General features: G+C 45.3%; 1 pseudogene; it reads right to left on the bottom strand.

The window, feature by feature from the left end:
• The window catches only part of LOC102873668, a 21,050-nt pseudogene extending 19,028 nt beyond the window's left edge, over positions 1–2,022 (bottom strand).
• Between the last annotated feature and the right edge of the window lie 4,536 nt (positions 2,023–6,558).

The following is a 6,558-nucleotide window of genomic DNA, read 5'->3' as shown; positions in this document are numbered from 1 at the left end:
TTTTATATAATCCCTCCCCGCAAGTCCACTCCACTCTGCAGCCTTCATTCTGGACTCCTGTCATGACAATAATACCCAATCATATCTGTTTCAATGCAGTATACATCTTCATCCTCTCCTCCTCTGTCTTCCCTCAACCCCGATGTCAGTCCCATTTTACAGTCCTATGCTATATTCATCTTTTTGTGACTGAGATATTTCACTCAGCATAATTTCCTCCAGGGTCACCCATTTTGTATAATATTTCATGAGTGCCTTGTTTTTTCAATGCAGTATAGTATTCCATTGTGTGAATATACCAGAGCTTCTCTATCCATTCATTTGTTGATGGGCCCTTGGGTTGTTTCCAGCTCTTAGCTATTGTGAACAAAGCCGCAATAAACATGGGTGTGTATCAGATTCACCTTTTAAGTAACCACTGAGCTTAGTTTTAAAGAATCTTCCAGAGTTTTTAATGCAGATATAAATAAATATGAATTTTCTTTTATTAAAAAAGCTGGCACATGATCTCAAAAACCTAAAACAGTATTGTCCAGTTGGTTTCAACTCCATCAGGTTTCTGAGGCTATAAATCTTAATGGGAAGAGACTGCTCATCTTTCTCCCTCATAGAGACTGGTGGATTTGAACTGCTAGAGATGCTCCTCTTTGTTAGCAGCTCAGCCTGCTGCAGATGACACTACCAGAGCTTTGGGACATGATAGGTGAGAAGATCTGGATTGAGCCTTGAATAAGAATGAACCAAACCAGGACATGGGAGGTCTGAGTAATTGGTAGAGGGTAAAAGGTCAGGAAATGGGGACAGGGGAGGGCAGGGCAGACAGGACAAGGAGGCAGTAGAGGTAGAAGTTCTGGTGGGCCTGAGTGAGAGAGGTCACTGGTCAGAAGGCCACCAGAGGTTACCAAAAGGAGCATGACCTGATGGGGAAGGACATTAGCAGGAAGACTGCTGGGAAATCAAGGTCAGGAGACATGGAGCTGGACCAGGGCTACCATTCACTGAGTGTTTTTACTGGGTGCTGACATGTATGCTTTTCTCACGACACTCCTGGCAGCCTCTGCCGTGCAGAGGTGGACACAGCCACACAGAGACCTGGGATGATCTGCTGCAGGTGGTGCATGTAGTAACAGGTGGGACAGTGGCAAGGGCAGTCAGATAGGCTTTTAGTCCCGTGCACTCACCTGCCCTATGGAGGCACCATATAGCTACCCACGACCTCAGTGGAAAGGCTTGTCCATAGGCAGTGACCTGGTGTTGGACCTCTTGAACCAGAGTTCCCTGGGCTGCTGGTCAGCTGCAGAGTCCTGGAGCTGAGCCTAGGCTTTGGAGAGTAGGGGGCCTGGAACGTCAATTTTAAGCTAGGAATTAACTCCTCCAGCCTCTTCACTGGAGTAATGTGCAATGTATAGGGCCAATGACCTAAAAATCTGCAGTTTGAACCCTGGTGGCTCTGAAGGAGGAAGATGGGCAGTTTCCTTCTATAACAATTTACAGTCTTGGAAGCTCAATGAAAGGACACTAAGAGTTGTCACTGACCAGGTGGCGGTGGGTTTAGATATTTTTTGGGTTAAATGTTCAGTCTCTTAGATGCATCCTGAAATGTGAGACCCCAGGATCTCAACCGCCTGCTCACACAGCTCAGACCTTCCCCACTTTTGGGGCCTCAGTCTGATCAGCCCTTGCTGGGTAGATGGTGGTCACCTTGAATTGAGGCTCTGCAGACCAGGGTAGAGTTCTACCTAGACCCCACATCGCCCTCTGCCCAGAAGCTGACTAACCCCATTGACAACCTTGAGTGACAGACAGCTTTTTGCCTTCTTGTTTCACCTCCCCTGCTGTGGCTCCTCAAAGGCAAAGTCTCCCCCTCCTCACTCACCTCTGCACCCCAATGCCCAGCTCAGGGTAAGGCCCTTGGAGGGGCTGAATCAGTGTCCTCTGAGATGAACGCAAACCTCCGCTGCCAGGAACTGTAGCAGGCCTGGGACTACACAGCAGGCTTCGATTCAGGCGACCTTCTCCCATGTCTTCTTCCTGGCCTGAGAGGTTCACTCACAATCCAGACAGGGTGCACCAGCCAATCATCTCCTTCCTAGAATGAAAACAGGGGGGCAGGGCAGGTGGGAGGGTGGGAAAGAGGCCAGGAGCCGCCTGAAAACTCCCCCCCTCTCTCTGGGTGCTCCCTAAATCTTGAAATAAATTAGACAGAATCAAAATCAGACTCTCTTCATCAGGAGAAATTACTCATTTCAAATATTTTCAGGCGCTTGAACGGAAATTTAGCGAGATGAGGACTTAGATGAGTAATCTGGGGCCTTTTGAAAGGCGACTTTTACTCAGCACTTTTCCTGATTCTGAGCCACCTCCTCGCAAAGTGCTCTCCCCACCAGGAGCCACTCTCCTTTCTCAGCCTTCTTCCTTCACTCTGGTTGGCTCCTTTTTTTAAAAAAAAATAATTTTTCACTGTGATTTTTAACGAAAGTTTACAGAAAACTTGTATTTTCATTCATTCATTGTTGTACATTTTCCTCCCTACCTCCCACTCCAGTTTGCTTTTCTCTTTAAAAAAGTCATTCGTTGTTACATAATTTCCTCCTTGTCTTTCCCTCTAGCCCACTTTGCTGTGCACCTTTTATTCTGGACTGTTGTCATGTAGATAATGCATAATCATATATTCCTTTTAAATAATTCTTTCCCTCATCTGTTCCAATGCAGAGTTTATTATTTACTCGCTCTTTACTTAGTTTCCCTCAACCATTTGTCAGTCCTGTTTTATAACAACGGTGTTACGCAGTATTTGTTCTTTTGTGACTGAGATTTTTGACTCGGCATAGTGTCCTCCAGGTTTGCCCATTTTGTATTATATTTTATAAGTTACTTGTTTTTCAGTGCTGTGTAGTATTCCATTGTGTGAATATACCACAGCTTCAATATCCATTCACTTGTTGATGGACACTTGGGTTGCTTCCATTTTTTTGCTTTTTTGAACAAATCAGCAATAAACATGGGTGTGCATATACCTGTTTGAGTGACAGTTCTGGTTTCTTTAGAGTATATTCCAGTAGTGGAATTGCTGAGTCAGATGGTATTTCTATTTCTAACTTTTTGTGAAAGTGCCATACTGCCTTCCAGACTGGTTGCACCATTTTACATTCTACCAATAGTGAATAAAGTTTCCAATTTCTCCACAGCTTCATCAGCATTTGTTGTTTGCTGCTCTGTTGGACTTTGCTAATGTTACTAGGATGAGATTATATCTTACAGTTGCTTTGATTTGCATCTGTTTTAGAACTAGGGATTTTGGAACATTTTTTTATGCGTTTATTTGTCATCTGAATGTCTTCTTTGGTGAAGTGTCTGTTTATATCCTATGCCCATTTTGCAGTCGGGTTTTTTACCTTTATCTTGTTGAAGTGCCAGAGTATTCTATAAATTCTAGATGTAAGTCTCTATCAGACATGTCATTACCAAATATTTTTCCCTGTCTGTGGCTTCCCTTTTTCCCTGTTGGAAAAGTTTTTGGATGTGTATAGAGATTTGATTCTTACAATGCCTCATTCATCTATTTTATTCTTTCCAGGATGCTTAAAAGACTGTTTATGTTGTGGATTAGGGCTTCTAGAGTTCATTCAAGTTTTTCTTTGATGAAGTTTATAGTCCTTGGTTTTGCTCTTAGGTCCTTGATCCACTTTGAATTGTTTTTTGGGTATGGTGTGAGGTGTGGGTGTTGTTTGAGTTTTCCCATTTTGCCAACACATTTGTTAAAGAGGCTTCCGTTTCTCCATTTAGCTGATTTCATCTCCTTGTAAAAAAACAGTTGACTCAGAAAAGGAGAACCTAAAGGAGTTTGTAAAAACAAGACCAGCATTGCAGGAAACACTGAGAGAAGTCCTTTTTATGGAGATGCCACAGAAAGCAGGATGGACCAAAGTAACCAACAACAACTCCAAAAAGAACTCAACAAAATTATAGCAATAAACCCTTGCCTCTCAATAATGACACTGAATGTGAATGGATTAAATGCACCAGTAAGAGAAAAAGAGAAGCAGATTGGATAAAAAAACCACCAAAACCCATCAGTATGCTGTCTACAAGAGACACACCTGAAAAGTGAAGATAAAGACTAAAAATAAAAAGGTGGGGGAAAAATATACCAAGTAAATGGCAACCAGACAAAAGCAAGAATAGCAATATTAATCTCTGATAAGATAGATTTCAATGCAAAAATCATAACAAAAGACAAGGAAGGTCATTACATAATGCTTAACGTTTTAATAGAATAAGAGGACATAACAATAATAAATATCCACACACCAAATGATAGCGCTGAAAAATATACAAAGCAAACATTAACAGAACTGAAAAAACAAATAGACAACACCACTATAGTAGTAGGAGACTTCAATACACCACTCTCAAGAACAGATAGAACTACCAGAAAGAAACTCAACAAAGATGCTAAAGAATTAAACCACACAGTAAACCAACATGGTTCCTCCTCCTGATAGCTCCCTTCTCCTTTTACTTCGTTCATTAAGCCTGCAAATATTTGAAGAGTGCTTCTTCCTGTCTGACTCTTAGCTTGGTCGGGGACAAGGTGTCACAGACCCTGCCCAGGAAGCAGTTGGTCAGGGCTCTGTGGTGCTGGGATGTGCCCGGGCCACGGGCTGGGTTCTCACCCCATCGTTTATCCTCTGGGATACTTCTTAATATTTTACAGCAGTTTCCTTTCCACACTTTTCCCAAGATACCTGTATAACCTTCTCTCTGGAGGCCCCTTTAGAGGCCAGGAGAAAATATGGGGAGTTCCAGGTCCTCCTCTATCCCTCTCCGCCCCCTGCAGGGCAAGCAGCCTTTGGGCAGGGGTTGGGCACTGTCTGAAGGAAGCCTTGTCTGCCTACTATTAGTAGCTGCCCACCATCCACCACGCACTTTGGACAGCAGACCTGGCTGTGCCTTCTGGGATGAGGGGAAGGCAGAGGTGGGGAGAAAGAGGGAGGCCTCTACACTGTACCTCTCAGTGTTTTCTGACTGTCAGGTTCACCTGGCCAGCAGGGTAGAAGGGGGTGCCAGGACCTTTCTTCTTTACTCCTGTGGGGGGGGTCTGGAGTGTAAATGTGTTAGAGGAGAGGGAGGAGAAAAAGGAGGTAAAGGGGAGAAAGAAAGATATAATGATGAGAGAGAGCGAGAGAGAGAGGAGAAGAAAAGGGGGGTGGGAGAGAGAGAGAAGGGGCTCATCTGGGGAGAAGTGTGCAACTTAGGAGCTGAGTTCCTGGTGTGTAACTGTTTCCATGTTCTCCTAGTAACCTAAAGGTTGGAGGCTCACACTCACTGAGAGATGCCTAGGAAGAAAGGCCTGGTGTTCGCTTCTGGAAGATCATTTCACTGTGCACATATGGTAATGGCGCACGTGGCCATTGACCAGGGCTCTGGTGGCCTAGTGGTAAGGAGCTGTGCCACCAACTGGAAGGCATGTGGTTGGAATGCACTAGCCACTCCATGAAGATGGGCAATCTCCTCCCGTGTGATTTACAGCCTCTGAAAACCTGCTGGAGGGGTCAGCTATGAATTGGTTCAGACTTGACAGCACATGACAACAATGGCAGGGATAGCCTCAATGATAACTGGGTCATTTTCCCTCATGAAGCAGTCACAAGCATTTGTACCCCACGAGCCCCCATGGCCCTGTAGATGTTTCCCCTGCTCCGTGTCCTTCACCTCGAGTCCCTCTCTCCTTACATCTCTCTCCCTGGAAGATACTTCGAATTTCTGGCATAACTCTGACTCATGACCACCCCAGGGCTTTTGGATGTGCAGTTTCCTCTTAAAGAATAACTCAGTTTAGTCTATGGCCATACCACCCTGAACATGCCCGATCTCGGAAGCTAAACAGGGTTGGGCCTGGTTAGTACTTGGATGGGAGACCACCTGGGTCTCCACACTGGGTGCTGTAGGCTGGGAGGGGTGGAAGTGGGGGGAAAAATAACTCAGGTTAGTCAACTGGCTTTAGGGTCTTTGGATCTTGCCTTGGCTGCCATGGTGGTTCCAATGAGCTGTGCCCAGTGAGACAAGCTAGAGACTGGGGACATCAGCTGGGAGTGTTCACTGTGTGCATGGAACTTAAAGACCGGGGTGTAGGGGACCCCTCCTCCAGGTGGGAGGATGCACAGGAGCCAGGCGAGCACCCAGGCCACAGCTCTGAGGAGGAGCAGATATTTAGAGGACCTTTAAGGAAGAACAGAATGTGAGGCCCCAGACAGACAGGCAGGAGGCAAGACTTTTATGCTGTGAGGGGCTGTCCAGTGGTTTCTGAGGCAACTAAGACATGCCTGATCCAGGCCTTTGCTGTTACATGCTATGCATCAGAAGGTTGGACAATGACGAGAGATGATAGAAGAATTGATGCCTTTGAGCTGTGGTGCTGGAGAAGAGTATTGAATATACATATCATGGACTGGTAGGAGACCAAACAGGTTCATCCCAGAGGGGGTGAAACCAGGCTGCTCCTTGGAGACAAGGATTCTGAGGCTCTGTCTAACATACTTTGGGCATGTTGCAAGG

The sequence above is a fragment of the Elephantulus edwardii genome, unplaced genomic scaffold, assembly GCF_000299155.1.
Source record: "Elephantulus edwardii isolate Elephantulus edwardi_28Jun2011 unplaced genomic scaffold, EleEdw1.0 scaffold00116, whole genome shotgun sequence".
NCBI lineage: Eukaryota > Metazoa > Chordata > Mammalia > Macroscelidea > Macroscelididae > Elephantulus > Elephantulus edwardii.
Note: the sequence above shows the minus strand (reverse complement) of the source record. Positions and strands in the feature narration are given on the sequence as shown.